Source organism: Lactuca virosa, chromosome 2, assembly GCF_052849685.1.
Source record: "Lactuca virosa cultivar CGN04683 chromosome 2, Lactuca_virosa_CGN04683_v6, whole genome shotgun sequence".
Classification (NCBI taxonomy): Eukaryota; Viridiplantae; Streptophyta; class Magnoliopsida; order Asterales; family Asteraceae; genus Lactuca; species Lactuca virosa.
In genome coordinates, this window is record NC_136427.1 from 170488785 (window position 1) to 170506523 (window position 17739).

The 17739-nt window shown below is 37.8% G+C and overlaps 1 long non-coding RNA gene across 1 annotated transcript; it reads left to right on the forward strand.

Moving 5' to 3' along the window:
* The first annotated feature begins 526 nt into the window (after positions 1 to 526).
* LOC145156608 (uncharacterized) lies at positions 527 to 1397 on the forward strand. Its single transcript, XR_013736826.1, has 3 exons — positions 527 to 611; positions 1015 to 1132; positions 1208 to 1397. It is a non-coding gene; the product is annotated as an uncharacterized LOC145156608 (long non-coding RNA).
* The last annotated feature ends 16342 nt before the right edge of the window (positions 1398 to 17739 follow it).

Consider the following 17739-nt stretch of genomic DNA (forward strand, 5'->3'; position numbering starts at 1 on the left):
ATCGGGTCTAATCTTGGACCAGACCTATTTTGCAGAAATTTGTGGAGCTTGGACCGGACATGTTGAGGTTTATGAGGTCCGATTCCCGGTCTGGGGTCCAAATGCTTGCCCCTAAGGTCAACGAGTATCAATAAATTTTTTGAAAAATAAGAAAGAGTGAAATACATTGATCAGAGAAATGAGAATTTGTTAAATAAGTTTAATCTTGCATACCTTACTTCCTTCTTTCTTGGTACAAATGCTTGACTTTTCCATGTTGGCTTATTAAGAGTACAAAATAAATAAGCAACAAAAAAGTAGATATAACATGTCACTTATGCCATAAATGCTCATATTGAAGTGTTTACACCAATTGCATAAATCCAAAATCCTTATTTCACAAACTTGAAAGTATGATGCTATAGTAACCAAATGAATGAAAGTACATTGCTTTTTTTTTTTTTTTTTTTTTTTGTAATTGATAGTTTTATGAAAGTACAATGATGTAATACAATCCTGATTTACATTCTACCTGTGATTCTTGCAGATAGTAAATGTGGAATCACACTTTTTGGCTGGTAACAACACCACTATTGAAGCTTCTCCTGCTATGTCGACACCTCGTGCGATATGTATGTTGGGTTTTCACTTTTTTTTCTTATCACTGTCAATGATACGTTTTGGTTAAACATTTCACAAATATTCTAATCTAAAAAAAAGGAAAGCAATTAATATCCTACAAAAGAAAGTTAAGAGGCCACATTAAAATAAAGGAGAATTTTGTGTATGCTTTTATTAAACATCAAAAATATCATGTTTATAAATCTAAATATAAAATATAATCTATACCTTTTGTAGTTGAAGCATTTTTAACATATTTTACAATTAATTGTTTTTAACAATTGATTACTATAGATATCTAAATAATTAAATCCTATTCAAGTAATTATGCACTCTCGTCACTTCTATTTTCATCATTGAATCTTGAAAGAGGTAAAGATCAAAATATTTCTTTTAATAGAATTAAACTAACAGATAAGTCTAAAAGAAGGCACAAGTATCGGCGATGTGGTAAGTACATACACCTTGAAAAACCATGCAAGAATCTCGCACCTCAAGGTTCGGATCTAAGTAAAACGTCCACCTCTAAAAGGTTACTCATCTTTTCCATTTCCTTTGTTTTATTTCATAAAAATGATATCAATGCTAATAATAATATGTATTTCAGGGGACGTCGAAAGAATAGAAAATCTCGTGTTACCCGGGCAGTATTAGGCTCTATGTGAAAGAAGTTCTTGCAAATAATTGGTCCCTTTTATATGTTTTTTGTTCGTTATGCTATTTTTCTTTGAAAGACAATGTCCATTGATTGTGTTTTGTGTGGTTTTTCTTTATCATCGAATACGAGAACTTTGGTTTGACTCTTTCTTAAAGAAAGATTTTGATTTTTACCTCTTCCAAGCTTTAAGGATGAAAATAGAAGCGATGAGAGTGCGAAATTGTTTTAATAGAAATTAACTATTTAGTTATTTATAGTTTTTAGCTTATTAAAGATTCATCAAAATAGTAATTTTGGTCAATATGATATTATGAAAGTTCATGAAGGATATAAACTTATATTTATCAATGGGGTATAATAGTTAATTGTTAAAAATGAGAATTTAAAATCATAATAAAATACTAAAAAGGAAAGATTTAGGCACATATTTTGAAAAGTATATGAAAGGTTAAATATAAATTAGAAAATAGGTTGGATAAATGTTATATATATATATATATATATATATATATATATATATATATATATATATATATATATATATATATATATATATATATATATATATCAATCATCTATCTTCTATCATCCTTAATAAAAGAATAGTTACTCTATGTCATATGTCATTTTCTCATAATTTTGATTTTCCTTTTTCCTATTCTCTAAAAATGACATGTGTAATTTTCTATGATTTTACTTTCAAATATAAATAAAAATAACGTGTAATTTTCTATTATCAAAAAAAATTTCCTAATTTTCCTCGAATCATCAATCTAATAGCAAGAAATCTTGAATCAAATCCCTTCAGTGTATCTCTCCTAATTTAGATAATAACAGTCTCTCCTCCATCCACAATCAAAAAACGATTTATTAGTGGTCAATTTCGATTTTGTAGCTTTATGTTTTCTGATTTTTGTTTAAATTCTATTTTTGAAACCTCACCTCTCAATCGATCGTTTCTTCTCCATAGGTCAAGAATTCTGTTTTTGAAACCTCACCTTTCAATTGATCGCCTCTTCTCCATAGGTCAAGAATTTATAGTTATTGGTAAGAGGTTAGTTATGTTTATGTTGTGTAGACAGAGATTTACCTAGATTGATATGGGGGAAAAGGAAAACCTTAATCATTGTAGGGGAAATCATTTGGATTTCTGTTGTCACACCACCAAAACTATAACGGCGGAAACGTCTGGGGTGGCTGGATGACTTCATGTACAATATCATAACAATTGAATATAAATGAAACATATCAACACAAGATCATACATTGAGATTACAAGTTTGCATTGTTTCCAAACATTGTTTGTTCAAACGTTACATACAAAATAACTGAAAAGTAGAATTCATGATGCGGCGACGCTTGCCCTCAAAATGTTTTGAATACCTGTTTACTGGTTTCCTGAGAATACAAGTGATTTTGAAAAGTGTCAACAATTAAGTCGGTGAGTTCATAAGCATTTTGTATAAGACGGATTTGTAACAGTTTCGCGTAAAATGATTGTGTATACTTCTAGAAAATCCGATATTTTCCTTAAAACGAGCTGTAGGTCTTAACCCTAAGACAAAAATGTAAATATTTCTTTAGTATCTTTTCCTTGTAAAATGATAGTGTATGTGTCCAGAAAATCCAATATTTTCTTAAATATGAACTGTAGTCTTAAAACCCTAAGACCAAAAATGTAAGTAATGTTGTACTGAAAAATAGTATGTAGTTTTATCTTTTTATAAAACTATTGAAGCGTAAGTTACCCCATAAACCAAGCGGTTTTGTCAATACCCTATGTGAGTTATTATAACCATACTACTGCGACTAGTTGCCTGAACGAAGCGCTTCAGACGACGAAACTATTTTCGACATTTGTCACCCCAGACCTGCCGGTCTAACTGTAGCTAACAGTTTAGGTGTGGGGTTGTCAATCCCATATAGATCTATACACAAGTGTCACGCTCTCCCTCTAATAGACTCTGGTTATAATGCAGGTCTTAGTATGTGTACCCTGGTAGGTTAGGTGAAGTCAGCTGTCTCACAATCTTGTATCAACAGATTTACATGAACTAAGACTCTTTTTTCTTGTAAATGAAATAATTATACCTTTAAATAATTATATGTTTCCTCTGAAATGATCGTGTGGTTTTGTGACTCCGAAACTATACCAATTATAGTTTATCTTGTTTGTTTGTTGAGACTATTTATATAATATTTTATATAAATATAAAGTTGTTACCTTGTCTAGTGACAAAATATGTAATCAAAACATGATATCTTTGGGTTGTAACCTACCAAAATAGTAAATAACTATAGTATAACCCGTTTTGTTAGAAAAGCTATCTTTTAGTAAAAGTTTCCAAAACCTTGTAGTTTTACAAATCATACTTTTTCTTATGACTTTTATAACATATAATAAGTTTTGTTTTTGTTAGCTTTGCATATCAAAACTAATATATCACAAATATCTGTACAAAACTAGTGATAATCATAACTTGAGCAAATAATGGCTTATACTTCAACATAAAGATAAAACATGCAAGTATTTGTGTAATAAACCAATTTTGGACTTGTATCCCTTCCCCCCCCCCCCCCTAAAACATGAAAATCTCGAAAAATTGGGGGTATAAACTCAGTTTGAGTGGTTTTGTGGGTTGTTTGAGAAGATGGTGAGAAGATTCGAAGCCTAAACACTTGAATGGAGTTGATGAACTTCTTGGAAATGTTATTATCCTAAGGGTTTAACACATAATAATATGTGTGTGAATACATGGAAACTAATATAAAAGTGTATAAATACACTAGATTTGAAGGGATACTTACCAAAAATCTAAGAATAATTGCTTGGCGGATTTGAACTTGGAAGATTGTTTGGTCTTGGTTCTTGAGAGAAAAGGAAGTTAATGGAAAGTAGAATGGAAAATGGTAGGATGTGTGGATGCCTCCTTCCGTGTTTAAAGGGGGGAAGGGTGAAGTACAGTTTGCCTAGTTAACTACTAGATATTGGCATAGATACATGCTGGGTAAACTTTGCATTGGAAAGGAGGATAACCATCAAGTCACACGTCAACACCTTATCTTTTCTTTATCCACCGAAATCACCGTGGGAGGGTATCAACTTTGTGTTTTCGGCCATGTGTAACGTCCGGGTTTCAGGGCTAAGCATTTTAGATGATGTAATAGTCTAGGTCAACTATTATAACTCTTTTGAAGTAATAAAGATGAAATATTTGAATACTATGTTAATTATATGTATTTGTGTGCTTATTACTTAATTAAAAAGATATAATTAATAAGGAATAAAAATAAGCATCAAAATTAAAATGTGAGATAAGCCCGATATCTTTACATAAAGTCGTAGTGGTCGAAACAAGGATTCTGGGGATATAAAGAACGCCGAAATCCGATTTATAACGAAGAAGTTATGACCCGTCGAAGTTTCGAGACGGAACCGGCACGGCACCGGGAAGCATAAAAAGTGAATTTACGATAGAATACTTTTTAGCCTTAGTAATCTAAAACAAAGTCGTAGAGTATGTTAAACCAAGAAAATCCATAAAAAGAACACCCAAATCTGACTTCGTATGAGGAAGTTATGATTTTTCAAAGTTTCGGCTTAGCAGTGTACAGCCTGAAACTCGAATTTTAGTTCGAGCGGTTTTTGGCTTACGCGACCTAAATGAGAGTTGAAGATCTCATTAATAGGAACTCAACGGTAAAAAGACAGACGAAAACGGAGTCCGTATGAAGGAGTTACGAATTCTTCGCGGTCATTTAGTAGTTTAATCTCCTCCTAGTGTTAAATTTAAGATCGGTCGAGAATTAGCCGACAGAGTCTAAATGAACGTTGTAGATCTTGTTTTTACCTACGCGTGGATATAAAGAACGTCAAAAACGGAGATCATATGCGAGAGTTATGATTTTTTTAAGTCGGGAGGCTGATACGCGATATTGGATGACGTGGCACCACCAGAATTGGACACGTGGCACCACCAGAAGGCCACCACATGCCCCAACTCAGCGAGTAGGTCCTCCTACTCGGCGAGTCCATCAGGATTTCACACTATAAATAGATGTGTCGGGTTCCATTAATTCTCACACCTTTCCTCTTCCACTTTCTCTCTCTAAACTCTCTCTCTAGCTCCCGTTAAGCCCCCTAAAGCCTAGGTAAACCCCCTAGCACCCGAAGGAAGCCCCGAGGCTCCCGGAGTCCCGAGAAAAGAGCCTTTCGGCTCGGTAACGCTGCTCCAGCGAAGCCCGGTTTTCGAGAAAGCCCGCTGTAAGTGAGCTATGTCTACCCTATCTTTAGTATAGCTTATGTTTTAATATAGTAATGTTATTAGGTCCTTAAAATAATTATTTGGGCTATTATTATGAGTTATATTGAGTGTTATTTAACGCTTATATAATAATAATAATAGCTAGACTATTAATTAGTCGCGGTTAACGTTAAAACTAAACTCTAGTGGTATTGATACTAGGTTTTTGTCAAGGAAAAATTGTTTTGAGATAACGAAGTGTTGTTCGAGTACCGAGTCACCACCTTTCAAGTGAGTGCATAGTTACTTTCATCTTACACATAGATATGAAGTATTTTATATTAATTACGTGCTATGTGTGCATATTATCTGAATACTTGCTGCCTGTGCTGATGAAAGATTTTTATACATGTTTTAAATAATTTAAACTGTATACGTATTTTATATCTACAAAAATGTTGGGGTAAAACATGGGTAGATGTAATAAGACGATGTGCGATAAAATGATGAGAGGCCTCGATGTTGTTGGTGTTGATTATGTCATCTAGCGGAGTATGGATGACGACCACGGACTCTTCTAGACAGTCCAGTGGAACACTAGCAGGCTCGCAACCTATAGGTGTTTGTGAACGATGTGTTCACCGGTGTACTCCATCCCCCTCATGGTTGCCTTTAGGACATTTACTGCTGAGGAACCCCCTTAGCAGTAGTGTCCATCCCGATGATGATCCTTAGGCTAGGTCCCTTATGATAGGTGTTTAGGGACGTAAAGTGAGGATAACGGGAACGGGTAATCGGGTTATTGTTGATTGATGAAATTAATAAACTTATTTATTGTGGGTTGAAAACCCTATGTGCTCACCAAGCTCCCAAGCCTGACCCACTCAGTTTCTTGTATTACAGGTAGTGGCGCACGAGCATAGATATGATGTTTGGGATGAGAGATTACGGATATAGGCATGTAGATATGAATAAATGTAGTAAGGCTTATATAGTACTGTTTATGCTTTTGATCTGTATCGAACATGACATCCCGAGGTTTTTAATGAAATCCATTTCTACGGAAATGCTTTGATAAATCTTTATCATATTTTATTTTGGGAACAAATTCCGCAACACTTTTATTTAAAATGTTACTCTGATTTTTAAACAAAGCATAAACAAAATCGGTCTTTTCTAGCCGTGAAAATGGGGATGTCACAGTTGGTATCAGAGCATTAGTTTAAGCGAACTAGGAATTTTTAGGATTTCTAGACTTAAACTTAGAAAGCTAAGCAATGATTGTGAGGTGTGAGCACTAGCTTATTTTAGGAATTGTGCCTAAAATGCTTTTATGTGCTAAATGCTTTGTGCCTGACATGCTATTATTTGTTCGGATCTATGGTCTGTTGCCGACCGGATCTGGAAACCTTATGTGTTTAGGATTCTAAACGTACGACTACGATATTAGAACTAGCATGTAAACGTTTCGGAGTGATAAAGATGATTTAAACGACTATCCTAAATAAAGATCTAAATTCACCTTATTCGGTGTATAGATCAAGATGGCAAGGACCCGTAGCGGAAACGTGAATGCAAATGGGAACCGAGATCAACCCCCAGTGATACAGCAAATACCAGTCATAGTAGAAGTTGCACCTGAGCCGATCACCATGGCTGGAGTACAAGCCATGATGCGGGCTATGTTAGCTGAACAAAGGGAAGAAATGAGGCAAATGATGCAAGAGAATAGGGACGAACCGACCATACATGTTGAGCCGACCGAGCCAATTCCCGAGCAATCTGAGGAAGGGAACTACAGCCGCCAAGTGAGTCAAGTAGGGACTCAAGGTGAGCAAAGGGATGGCCCGGAGAGGAGAAACAACAAGGATGGGCGGATGTACAAGAATTTCTTGGGTGCAAAACCACCAAGTCTCTCAGGAAGCCCAAAGCCTGTGGAGATTATGGACTGGATCTCCGAAATGGAGATGGTATTTGAAAGCTGCAACTGTAGCGATAAGCAGAAAACCGTCTTTGCGGTTCGACAACTGAAGACCGGAGTCTTGAGCTGGTGGAAATTGTTGGCGGATACAATGCCGCGAGGAGAAGCCTTGAAGATGTCTTGGGAAGCGTTCTTGGAACAACTGAAGGCGCAGTACTGTTCAGAGATAGATCTAATTGATTTGAACAATGAGTTCCAAAACTTGAAGAAGGGAAGAATGAGCATCGACGACTATGCTGCTGCATTCACAGAAAAGATGAAGTTGTTTCCATACTTAGTGCCAACCGAACTTTCCAAAATTGAGAAGTTCGCAAATGGACTGCCAGCCGACTATGGCCCAACAGTCAAGATGGCAACCACTCTGAAATCATCTGTTCGAGCGGCTAAGAATGTAGAGACCCAGCAGATAGAAAGGGGTCTGGAGAGGGCCGAGGTTGGTGAGAAAAGGAAATTTGACGGATCCTCGAGGTCCGGAAAGAAGAGTAAATTCTCGAAATCTGGTTCGAGAGGAGGAGGAGCAGAAGCAAAGTGGCGTGACAAGTGCAAGAATAAGCACTCTGGGAAGTGTGACGGAGGGGTCACTTGTTTCAAATGCGGAAAGCCTGGGCACTATGCCAACGAGTGCACGTTCACTAAGAAGGTCTGTTATGAGTGCAACGAGGAAGGGCACATTTTGAGAGACTGCCCGAAGAAGAAGGAGGCAGGAAGACCCAACATTCCACCGAAGCCGAAGGCAAGAGCCTTCCAGATGACGCTCGAGGCTGCAAAGGAGGCAGCATACGTCGCTTCAAGTACCTTTCTTGTAAATGGATTGCCTGCCAATATACTATTTGATTCGGGAGCAAACTATTCCTTTGTATCGCATAGATTTGGAGGAAAATTAGCATTGCCTATAGAAAAACTTGAAAATGCCCTAATTGTGGAAGTTGCCAGTGGCAAGTTCGTACCTATTAGTAATCGTATTAAAAACATCGTCATCGACGTAAACGGAAACGAATTCCATGAAGAGTTGTTACCCATAGAATTGAACGGTTTCGACATCGTTCTGGGAATGGATTGGCTTAGCGCCAACGATGCTGAGATTCAATGCCGAAAGAAGATAGTAAGGGTAAACCCACCCGGAAAAGAGTCATTTATGGTATACGGGGACAAACGCAGAGTGAATTCTGGAATCATCTCCCTGATGAAAGCCAGAAAATGTTTGTCCAAGGGATGTGCATCATACTTGGCATTTGTTATCGATGCTAAGAAGGAAAAGAAGGAGGTGCAGAATATACCGGTCGTGTGTGATTATCCGGATGTCTTTCCCGAAGATCTTCCTGGATTACCGCCTGATAGACAAGTGGAGTTCAGAATAGACTTGTTACCAGGAACAACACTGATAGCAAAGGCACCTTACCGACTAGCACCGACGGAGATGAAGGAGCTTATGACGCAACTTCAGGAGTTGTTGGACAACGGTTTCATTCGACCTAGTTCATCACCCTGGGGAGCTCCGGTGCTATTCGTGAAAAAGAAGGACGGAAGCATGATAATGTGTATAGACTACCGAGAGTTGAACAAGGCAACGGTAAAGAACAGGTATCCATTACCAAGGATTAATGACCTATTCGATCAACTGCAAGGTTCGAGCTACTTCTCAAAGATCGATCTTAGGTCAGGATATCATCAGCTGAAGGTGAGGGAGCAGGATATCGAGAAGACTGCATTCAGAACTAGATATGGACACTACGAGTTCTTGGTTATGTCATTTGGACTAACCAATGCCCCAGCAGCATTCATGGATTTGATGAATAGGATTTGTAAACCATTCCTCGACAAATCTGTGATAGTATTCATAGATGACATTCTCATCTACTCGAAAACCCAGGAGGAGCATGGCAAGCATCTACAAGAAGTGTTGGAAGTATTGAAGAAGGAGAAGCTTTACGCTAAGTTCTCCAAGTGCGACTTTTGGATCCGAGAAGTCCAATTCTTGGGTCACGTGGTTAACCAGGAGGGAATAATGGTTGACCCAGCAAAAATCGAAGCTGTAATGAAGTTGGAACGACCAAAAAGTCCCATGGAGATTCGAAGCTTTCTAGGATTAGCTGGATACTACCGAAGGTTTATCCAAGGCTTTTCTTCGATAGCTGCTCCATTGACAGCTTTGACCCATAAAGGAGCTACGTATACATGGAGTGAGAGGCACGAGGAAGCATTTGAGAAGTTGAAGAAGAAGTTATGCGAAGCACCGATTCTTTCTCTACCCAATGGAGTTGAAGACTTCGCGGTCTATAGTGACGCATCTGGAGTCGGGTTGGGTTGTGTTCTAACCCAGAGGGAAAAAGTGATAGCATACGCATCTCGACAATTGAAGGAGCATGAAAAGAACTACCCCACTCATGACTTGGAGTTGGCAGCGGTAGTATTTGCTCTAAAGGTATGGAGGCATTACCTCTATGGTACCAAGTGTAAACTCTTCACTGATCATAAGAGTCTCCAGTATCTCTTTAATCATAAGGAATTGAACATGAGGCAACGACGCTGGCTGGAATTGCTTAAAGACTACGATTGCGAGATACTTTACCACCCTGGTAAAGCCAATGTTGTTGCTGATGCTCTCAGTCGGAAAGTCAACCTTGAAAGGAAGAGGCCAAGAGCGTTGAGAATTGAAGTTGTCTCGACAATTGTGGAGAGCATCAAGAAAGATCAGGAGGAAGCTTCTGAGAAGAATAACCGAAAGGAAGAACGTTTGGGCAAAACGTTAGTGTTTGGCACAAACAACCAAGGGTTGAAGGTATTCCAAGGCAGAATTTGGGTACCTAAGACGGGAGGAATAAGAGATCTTTTGATGGAAGAAGCACACAAGACCATGTACTCAATTCATCCTGGTAGCACTAAAATGTATAGGGACCTAAAACCCTACTACTGGTGGCCGACGATGAAGCTCGACGTTGCGAAGTATGTGGCCGAGTGTGTAATGTGTGCAAGGGTTAAGGCACAACATCAGAAACCATATGGGAGTTTAGAACCTTTACCTGTACCCATGGGTAAATGGGAAGACATCACCATGGATTTTGTGACTAAACTGCCCAAAACTAAGAGCGGTCACGACATGATTTGGGTGGTCGTGGATCGTTTTACCAAGAGTGCACACTTCATAGCAGCCAACGAGAGGTGGTCTATGGATAAGCTCGCAAATGCTTACGTGAAGGAGATTGTAAGACTTCACGGTGTTCCTCTAACAATTGTATCTGATCGTGATAGTCGTTTCACGTCAAGGTTTTGGAGAAGTCTACAAGAGGAATTGGGTACGAAGTTGTGTCTGAGTACAGCTTACCATCCGCAGACAGATGGTCAGAGCAAAAGAACGATTCAAACGCTTGAAGATATGCTAAGAGCATGTACCCTTGAGTTCCAAGGGAACTGGGATGAGCACTTACCTCTGGTAGAGTTTTCCTGCAACAACAGTTTCCACTCGAGCATCAAGATGGCACCTTATCAAGCTTTGTATGGACAGAAGTGTCGTACGCCGTCTTGTTGGCTTGAGGCCGGAGAAAAGTAGTTTATGGGCCCCGAGATAGTCCATGAGACTGCTGAAAAGTTAAAAGTGATCAGGGAAAGAATGTTAGCAGCTCAGGATCGTCAGAAGAGCTACGCTGATAAGAAAAGACGATCGATGACCTTCGAAGTTGGGGATTCCGTTTTGCTTAAAGTCTCACCATGGAAGGGACTTATAAGATTCGGAAAGCGAGGAAAGTTGAGTCCAAGGTTTATTGGACCGTTCAAAGTTCTTTAGAAAATTAGGAACCAGGCTTACAAGCTCGAATTGCCCGAAGAACTAGATGGTATTCATAACACCTTCCATGTGTGTTATTTGAGGAAATTCACGGGAGAAGTTCCCGACATAATCCCAATCTCGGAGTTAAGAATGGATGAGAATAAGAGGCTAATCGAAGAGCCTGAGGCAATTGTTGACCGTAAGACTAAGAAGTTACGACGCAAGATGGTCGACTTAGTGCTAGTCCGATGGAAACATTCGAATGGGCCGAATCTCACTTGGGAAATAGAGAGTGACATGATGAGTCGCTACCCGCATCTGTTTGCTGATGCATGATTCCGGGACGGAATCATCCTAAGGGGGAGAGAATTGTAACGTCCGGGTTTCAGGGCTAAGCATTTTAGATGATGTAATAGTCTAGGTCAACTATTGTAACTCTTTTGAAGTAATAAAGATGAAATATTTGAATACTATGTGAATTATGTGTATTTGTATGCTTATTACTTAATTAAAAAGATATAATTAATAAGGATTAAAAATAAGCATCAAAATTAAAATGTGAGATAAGCCCGATATCTTTACATAAAGTCGTAGTGGTCAAAACAAGGATTCCGGGGATATAAAGAACGCCGAAATCCGATTTATAACGAAGAAGTTATGACCCGTCGAAGTTTCGAGACGGAACCGGCACGGCACCGGGAAGCGTAAAAAGTGAATTTACGATAGAAGAATTTTTAGCCTTAGTAATCTAAACCAAAGTCGTAGAGTATGTTAAACCAAAAAAATCCATAAAAAGAACGCCCAAATCTGACTTCGTATGAGGAAGTTATGACTTTTCAAAGTTTCGGCTTAGCAGTGTACAGCCCGAAACTCGAATTTTAGTTCGAGCGGTTTTTGGCTTACGCGACCTAAATGAGAGTTGAAGATCTCATTAATAGGAACTCAACGGTAAAAAGACAGACGAAAACGGAGTCCGTATGAAGGAGTTACGAATTCTTCGCGGTCATTTAGCAGTCTAATCTCCTCCTACTGTTAAATTTAAGATCGGTTGAGAATTAGCCGACAGAGTCTAAATGAAAGTTGTAGATCTTGTTTTTACCTACGCGTGGATATAAAGAACGTCAAAAACGGAGCTCGTATGCGAGAGTTATGATTTTTCTAAGTCGGGAGGCTGATACGCGATACTGGGTGACGTGGCACCACCAGAATTGGACACGTGGCACCACCAGAATTGGACACGTGGCACCACCAGAAGGACACCACATGCCCCAACTCGGCGAGTAGGTCCTCCTACTCGGCGAGTCCATCAGGATTTCACACTATAAATAGATGTGCCGGGTTCCATTCATTCTCACACCTTTCCTCTTCCACTTTCTCTCTCTAAACTCTCTCTCTAGCTCCCCTTAAGCCCCCTAAAGCCTAGGTAAACCCCCTAGCACCCGAAGGAAGCCCCGAGGCTCCCGGAGTCCCGATAAAAGAGCCTTTCGGCTCGGGAACGCTGCTCCAGCGAAGCCCGGTTTTCGAGAAAGCCCGCTGTAAGTGAGCTATGCCTACCCTATCTTTAGTATAACTTATGTTTTAATATAGTAATGTTATTAGGTCCTTAAAATAATTATTTGGGCTATTATTATGAGTTATATTGAGTGTTATTTAACGCTTATATAATAATAATAATAGCTAGACTATTAATTAGTCACGGTTAATGTTAAAACTAAACTCTAGTGGTATTGATACTAGGTTTTGGTCAAGGTAAAATTGTTTTGAGATAACGAAGTGTTGTTCGAGTACCGAGCCACCACCTTTCAAGTGAGTGCATAGTTACTTTCATCTTACACATAGATATGAAGTATTTTATATTAATTACGTGCTATGTGTGCATATTATCTGAATACTTGCTGCCTGTGCTGATGAAAGATTTTTGTACATGTTTTAAATAATTTAAACTGTATATGTATTTTATATCTACAAAAATGTTGGGGTAAAACATGGGTAGATGTAATAAGACGTTGTGCGATAAAATGATGAGATGCCTCGATGTTGTTGTTGTTGATTCTGTCATCTAGCGGAGTATGGATGACGACCACAGACTCTTCTAGACAGTCCAGTGGAACGCTAGCAGGCTCGCAACCTGTAGGTGTTTGTGAACGATGTGTTCACCGATGTACTCCATCCCCCTCATGGTTGCCTTTAGGACATTTATTGCTGAGGAACCCCCTTAGCAGTAGTGTCCATCCCGATGATGATCCTTACGCTAGGTCCCTTATGATAGGTGTTTAGGGACGTAAAGTGAGGATAACGGGAACGGGTAATCGGGTTATTGTTGATTGATGAAATTAATAAACTTATTTATTGTGGGTTGAAAACCCTATGTGCTCACCAAGCTCCCAAGCCTGACCCACTCAGTTTCTTGTATTACAGGTAGTGGCGCACGAGCATAGATATGATGTTTGGGATGAGAGATTACGGATATAGGCCTGTAGATATGAATAAATGTAGTAAGGCTTATATTGTACTGGTTATGCTTTTGATCTGTATCGAACATGACATCCCGAGGTTTTTAATGAAATACATTTCTACGGAAATGCTTTGATAAATCTTTATCATATTTTATTTTGGGAACAAATTCCGCAACACTTTTATTTAAAATGTTACTCTGATTTTTAAACAAAGCATAAACAAAATCGGTCTTTTCTGGCCGTGAAAATGGGGATGTCACACCATGCATGACCGAAATCACCCAATTCCCATTGTGATTTCGGTTTTAACTCCCTCACATAAGGAGTTTTCGGTCCTAGTGGCTTGGATCTTGGATGTTTTCGGCCTAGAGGTTTGGACCTTGGGTGTTTTCGGTACTACACTATCCCCTTATGAGGTTTTCGGTTTGGTGCTTTCCATTGGGAGGTGATTTCGGTCTTAGGATGGCCGAAATCACTAGCTTTGTGGGGTACTAGGCTTAAACTATAAAGCAAAGTTTTAAATCCATGATTTGTACCAATTATTTGGCTTGCTTGACCTTTAAGTGTTTACTACAAACATGATTTTCAACATGTATATATTTTTAATTATACAAATGATGCCTTATTGGCTTTCAGTGATTCTTATTACATCGAAGTTACATATATATATATACGTTGTGGGTACACTCAAACACAAGACTCCTTAGACTTGGCTTGACTCAAAACTTTCTAGTTGTCACATCTGCATATGGAGTTCCTTTCACACTTTTCTTTGTCTTCATTTCTTACTTTTTGCTATTTATTGAGTGAATTCCAGAAGTTATTACTTCATCCATGGGAAGGTATGATCATAGTTTTCATGTTAATAACTATTTTTCATCTTATATCCTACTATCAACATAGTTCTAATTTTTATTAATCGTGTTTTGAGTAGAAATTCGTTTGAAACTTTAAATATTTTATTGAAATCAAAGCTCTTTTTTCTCAATGAAATATCTTTGGTCTCATGTATAGTGCCTCTTCTATATAACATAACCAGATAAGGGTAATTCTATAATTATACATATATCAGTCTCGTGGTTTCAATTTTGCTCGTCAGAGAACACTTGCCTAATCAATTGTTGAAGGTTACAGTGGATATGTTGTTAAACATGGTAAAAAAGGTATGTGTATTTGGTGGTGTGTATGGATTGAATTATGATTTTTAAGCAATCAAATATAAATATTTTAAATTGGTTTTAAAACTCCAATTATATATTAGTGACAAATTGAGCTTACAACAATAGTTAATTAATGCTTATGCCATTTATATGATCAATAACACTTGTTGGAATAGAGTAAAAGACAATCCAGTTAGGGTTTTTTGAAGGCGAGATTCTAGCTAGAAATGGTTGAGCAAGGACGGTGAATAGGAACCAACAAGGTAAACTCTTCAATACATTGTTTCATGAAACTCCATGTCCCTTTTTGTTATTTTTTATAACTCAACTTTTCTGAATCAAACCATGTGTTTTGGCCTCTTATATTATATTCGGGTAATTATATGGAGGATTAAAAACGGCAATATAGTAGCATGCTTCATTTTATGGTCCTAAAATTATCCTATTTGACACAGTAGGAGTTAATTGATGGTGTAGATTATACATAATAAGATCATATCACTTGTTTTGAGGTGAAACAGGTTAACTAAAATATGGTTCTGTTTATAGTTCTACCCAGTAATACATATAACAAAATGATGCAAGTTAAAAAACTATTTTTGAAAGCATGTTAGATATGTTTGATCTGTCAACAAGACTATTGAGCTCAAAAACGTGGTTTGGTCGAAGGCCATGTTAAATCAGTCTAAAATAGAATGTCATTCTTATGATCATTTATGATTTGTGTAGATTCAAGAATGCTTTGAACTTTTTCTGAGTGTCAAGGAAAATGTGTCCAATAAATTCAAATACTACTGAAGAAATGAAAGAACGCTGCTATAAATGGGTATATATACCAATCGAGCTCAATTTATTAAAACTTGTAAAAAAAATCCAAATTTCCTTTTTTGTTTGTATGTATCATGAAGTGGAGCACTAAAAGTTTGAAATCACTTAATTCTTTCAAAAAGGTCAAAGCATCTCACGAATGTAAGCACTATTACATCTTATTGATTCTAACAGAGACAACCTTTACTTTTGTTTTATATGGTCACCGAATAATGAAAACCATGAACGTACAAACCAAATTTCCACTCGCTTTTGAGCGTGCTTGTGTTGGATTGGAAATTAGAATTACTAGTAATGATATGATGCCATGGTTGTGTACATGATTGTTGTTCTTTATGGTTTGAAGTTATTCTGACCTCTTTATCTGTGAAGGTCTGTATTTACATTTATACCCCTATAAGAAATAAAATCATATTTATGATACTTATAATATAGTTTTTTCATATCTTTATATGGTTTCATTTTGATTGAATGGTTTTGAAGTATCAGCTTTCACGTAGTGCATCTCCTCCTAACTATGGTCATGTAAATAACATTTACATATTGATATTGTTATATTATCTTTTTTAATCTTACATCTAATCGTTACAATTTCTTTCTTCTCTGTGTTTACAAGTTTACCCTTGTGCATTAGATTGTCATTATGAATTTGATTGATGGGGATTTCTAATTTCTTGTGTAATTGAGGTCGTTTATGCTATATTCAAAGATTATATGAACATCAACACCATCATTAACCGAAGAATATTGGATTCATAACATTCTTTAAACATCCTGGTGGTACCTTTTTTTATACATTTTTTAATACTGTTTGTGGTTGGAACTCTAATTGTAACACTTGAATCTCGGTAAGTTTCTCTTTTGACCTTGCATTATTTAATTTGTACCATTTTTACCCTTGAGTTATACGCAGGGCGTACAACAAGGTACGCTTAGCATACAAGCGGTGAAGATAGTACGCGGAGCGTACCAAGTAGTACGCTGAGCGTACTTATGCAAGGGTATTGATCGGAGATCCGAAGGTATACGTTGGGCATACAGAAGTGTACGTGGGGCGTATGTTAAGACTTTGAGAACCCTAATTTTCGGGATGGGCCACTATTTAATCATCCTTATGGAATTGAAACCCTCATTTTATCAGCCTCCTTGTCCTCTTTACCCAATACTCGAACCCTAATTCCATACTTGTGTGTTTTTGAACTTAAAAGGCCATTTTGAGGTGCTTTTGTTGCTTTGAAGGAAGGTGATCATCTTTAAAGCTTCATTAGAGGAGTGAAGGCTTATAGATCCAGAACCCCATCATCATTTGGTACACATTTAAGGTATAAAGTATTGAACTTGATGCTTCTTAGCTTAGATCTCTTTTGGTTTGGGCTTATGGACCCTTTTGGTCCCATTGATGAGATCTTATGAGTTCTTATTGTTTCTGAAACTTAGAGTTGCCACTCTTAGTGTTATTTTGGTCCTTGAGTCGTACAGTTGCCATTTTTGAGGTTTAGATCCATCCATTCATGAGTTAAGGCCTTTTTCATGAAAGTAGAATGTTATATTTTGAGTTTGGATTCATTTGGGGAATACAAAGTCACCAAGTCAGTGACTTTATGGGTCTAGTCATTGATTAGGACTACCATCTATGGTTTGGACCTTTGGGCTAAGCATTAAGTGCTTAATGGAAAAAGTTTGCTTAATAGAGGAGTACGTTGGGCGTGCAAGTCTGTACGCGCAGCGTACAAGCCATCAAGCGTGTACGCGCAGCGTACAACTGAGTACGCCCTACTTACTCAGTCAGAATGGACTTCGCAGCTTTAGGCCTCAGTTTGGTCCATTTCATGGACCTAGTTGCTTTGGGCCTTAGTGGGCCATCTGAAAGCAGGCTTTTGGACTAAGGAAATTATTGGGCTTTAGGGTAAGGCCCATTGGAGGGGTTTGGGCCCAATTTGGAAAATTGGGCCATAAGTGGGCCACAAGTGGGCCTTGGAAGATTAGTTAGTGTTGGGCCTTTTATATTGTGGATTTGGGCCCTAGTCATGGATCAAGTTAGGCCAGGGG